Source organism: Triticum dicoccoides, chromosome 2A (assembly GCF_002162155.2).
Source record: "Triticum dicoccoides isolate Atlit2015 ecotype Zavitan chromosome 2A, WEW_v2.0, whole genome shotgun sequence".
In the NCBI taxonomy this organism is placed as follows: domain Eukaryota; kingdom Viridiplantae; phylum Streptophyta; class Magnoliopsida; order Poales; family Poaceae; genus Triticum; species Triticum dicoccoides.
In genome coordinates, this window is record NC_041382.1 from 730,721,341 (window position 1) to 730,725,580 (window position 4,240).

Below are 4,240 nucleotides of genomic sequence, written 5' to 3' on the forward strand. Positions count from 1 at the left end.
GCCGTCCCCGCGTCGCCGCCCCGTCACGCCCCGGCCCGTCGCCGTCCCGGGCCGTCGCCTCGCTGTGAGCTCTCCCCCTCTAACCCCTCTCCCTCGCCCCCGGTGGCCACCATGGGCGCCGCACCCCCGAGCCCATATACACACACACAAGCATGCATGATGAACACACACACACGCACATTTCCTTAAGTTAATTAGTATATACGTATTTTGTATGTTTAATTAGTTTAGATTTTTCAGATTATTATTTTTTCACTTGTATATATATATGAATGCATGTTAGATGGATAAAATTAGTGTTTAATTAGTATGGAATTTTTTATATAATGTTGTTTTTCTGTTTTTAATGGATGTATAGAAGTTGTTTTTTCTGTTTTTAGTGTTAGATGCTTAATTAGTTTGAAATAGTATATAGAATTTTGACATATGCAATGATAGCATAATTAGTGTTACATTTGCATATAGTATTTGTTGTCGACGATGCCCGGCCTGCATCCTCGCCGTCGACCCGTTCGGGACGACGTCCTGCTTCAGAGGACCCATGTCCGGGACTGGGCTCCGCCGGGCTGGCACTGGGAGGTGCTACCTTCAGGGGCGCGACGCTTGGTGAGGAACCCGGCCCCGGGTCCCGTCATCGACCCTCATCTCCTTTGGTGGCATTCGCGTGGGACACTTTTGGTGCGGAGGGAGCCGGCCCCGCCGAAGGTGGTACGTCGCCGTGTCAGGGAGGAGGACGAGCACGTCCATCGCTACATGCCTGTTATGGACGTCAGGTTCTCCAATACCTGGCAGGTTCTTTGGGGAGATCACCCGAGCTATGATCCAGTGATGGTTCCTTCACTTTGGTTGTCCACCGCCTAGATTACTCTCTAGTATTCGATCTTTATTAGCTAGCTAGCTAGCTAGTGATGTATTCGATATATCATATTCGAGATGATTTATTCGAGATTATATATATTATTTGAGACGATGTATTCGAGATTATATCTATTATTCGAGATGACGTATTCGAGATTAAATCTATTATTCGAGACGATGTATTCGAGATTATATCTATTATTCGAGACGATGTATTCGAGATTATATCTATTATTCGAGATTATACTAAATTGTTTTATATTTCTTTTGGCATAGTTAAATAAAAGCTATGGCGGACAATACCGACAGAGAGAGAGAACAGACCATGTTCGATATCATACGCGGGCCAGATGATGATCAGAATGAAGAAGATTTTGACGGCTCCGAATTTCTAAACAACACCGGAGAGGGTGATATGATATTCAATCGCGACGACCGAGAAGATGAAGTCATGAACTACGACGAAGAACATGTTGATCCTGAAACAACAAACACCGGCGAGGTATATATATTTACATAAGCAGGAATCTGGTGATCATCGCATGTTTTAAATGAGTTGAAGATATATTAACGAATCGATCTTTCTTCTTTCAGCCATCCGGATCGAGCAAATCTTCAGGCACAAGGACGAAATGAGGCCCGAACAAAAAGTTGAAGGAGGGCGTAAAGTACAATATCGAGGCATTCAAACCTAATGGCGAACCATTAGCGCCTAAGAAGATTGCGGACAAGTTCGTTCGTCAGTGCGGAGTTCTTGTGAAGGACCAACTCCCGATCTCCCTTCAAGAATGGAGAAAGCCAGCAAAGCCACGTCCAGATGTTACTTTTGTCGACGAGAATCAAAAAAACTGCTTTGGGATACTCTCATGGAACATTTCACCCTACCAGATAATATCACAGAAGCAGATGTGCGGAAAGTCAAGGACGCTGCTTTTAGGAAGATGGCGGTTGCATTCAAGAACCACAAGAGAATGACGTGGGAGAAGTACGTCAAGGGAGGAAGGAAGACTCTAGTATTCGAGGGGATACTAGAGAATCAAAGTGCTCATTGGGACGATTTCGTGAAATTCAAGGATTCAGAATTAGCTAAGGAACGGTCGAGAATAAACAAGAAGAATGCCGAAAAAAGGATAAGTTCCATAAGCTGGGGCCAGGTGGCTACGCGGTGGCAATGCCTAAGTGGGATAAGTTTGAGAAAGAGATGGAGGATGCAAGTGTCACTCCGGTTACTAAGAGCTGGCCCCCCAGGTGCAGGACTTGGTTCTATGCGCATGGGGGGAGTTGGACCCGAAGCCAGGCAATGTTTCGACGAAGGCATGTCTGAACGGAGCCGACGATGCGCTACTTGTTGCAATAGAAGAGGCTCGATCGGGGGTGTTCCAGCCCAACAGAGAGAACGACGAGCTTACACGTGCCCTGGGAAATCCTGAACACCCAGGAAGAACACGAGGCAAGGGCGCTCTTCCGTGGTATGAGGGGTTTTCGAACTGGAACGCCGACTACAGAACCCATGCAAGAAAGAAGATTGCGGAGGAGAAGAAGAGGAAGATGGAGGAGGAGCAGAGGAAGCGGGACTATAAATGCCTTCAAGGCCTAGAAGCAAGTCAAGCGGAATTGGCAGCTAAATTCCAGCGGCAGCAGGAGCAGATCAACTCACTTAGCCAACAAAGGGGGTCTCAACATCTGCAGTAGCTAGCTGATGATCCAGCATTGGATACCACCGCCCATCCATGCCGAGAAGCAGCGTGGGTTCCGCCCTGGGCGACGCAGTAGTGCTGGATAGATACCCCGTGGATGACATCACGGAGAACACTAACTGCGAGCTACACTTCAAAATGAAGAACATATCCATGAAGGTGGTGGACGCCGTTGCTTTTTCAAATTCCCCCGAGGCAACCTTCCATTGCAACCCGATTCCAGCGGGCTATGCTCGTGTCTTGGTTGATGAGCTGGTGGACCCATATTCGGAGCTACAGCTTGACATTCCTGGAGGTGATGACGAGCACACATTGGGAGAGCCCATACATCGTGTCATCCTATGGAGAAAGGATTGCATCATCTTTCGAAGGCCACCGACACCGCGTCACCCGACTCCTCGTCGAAGTCCGCCACCGAGTCAGCAGACTCCCGCTCCTCCAAGTCCACCAACGTGTGAGGCCACTCCTCCTCCTCCAAGTTCGGCAAAGTGTCAGGCCACTCCTCCTCCAAGTCCGACACAACGTCAGATGTCCACTCCTCCTCCAAGTCCGGCACAACCTCAGGCCACTGCAAGTCCGGCACAGCTTCAGGCCAATCCTCCTCGTCCAACTCAGCCCCGTCAGCCGTCTCCGCCGCCTCAGCAATCGCAGAAGAGACACCCCGCAGCTATGGTGCGTAGCGGTACGAGTCGAGGTCATAGTACAGGAAGTACAGGCGGAGGCAAGCGATATAAATATGGTCCAAACCTCACTACTCCTCTTCCTGTGAGGGCTTACGACAGGACCGAGGAGCAAACCAATGCCATAGTGCAGGCAGAAGTCGACGCCCATTTTGGACCGAAACCGCCACCGCCGCCAAGGGAGAAAGTGCCTGTGGAAGTAGTTGACCACTTCATTCGTATGGCTGAACCACCAGATCCTAAGCCTGTTGACACAGACTATGAGCGCCACATCAGGAAGTTACATCGACGACGTCTACAGAAGGAGGCGAGCTCGAGCTCGAGCAAACAACAAGCAGCTGTCAAAAAATGCGGGAAAACCGTTGCCCAGCTAGGAAAATAGGCGGCGCAATCGATCCCCCCACTTGTTGTGCCGCCAACAACACGTGACAGTACGCGCGCCCAATATTATTGTGGCCAAACAGTTTACGTTCCCGAGGTGGGCGATGTGGTAATAACCCAGGAGCATATAATGCAGGCTGAAGAACTCAAGATCACTGTTGGATAACTCCTCGAGATCGAGGACATGCCTGGGATTACAGAGGAGGAAATAAAACGGAAATATGTCTGGGGCAACCTTTGGTTGAGCCAGAAGATGTCAACAAGCTCCCAACGAGAATGTATGAATTGCATCAATGGTACATGGACATTACAAGAGAGCCAATCGAGAGTCCCTCATGGTGAATGTCAAGAAGGATGATTACTACCATGAGAAAGCTGTGGCCGTTGAGTATCCTGAACGTTTGCACGAAAAAGACGGCATGCCTCCGAAGCAGTATAAAGGTCCTGCCAGCTACGCTCTTACGAAAGAAGAGAAATAAATCTTCTTTGAATGCCTGCTCAGTATGAAGGTCACGACTGGCTTCTCGTCGAATATAAAGGGAATAATAAATATGCCAGAGAAAAAGTTTCAGAACCTAAAGTCTCATGACTGCCACGTGATTATGACGCAACTGCTTCCGGTTG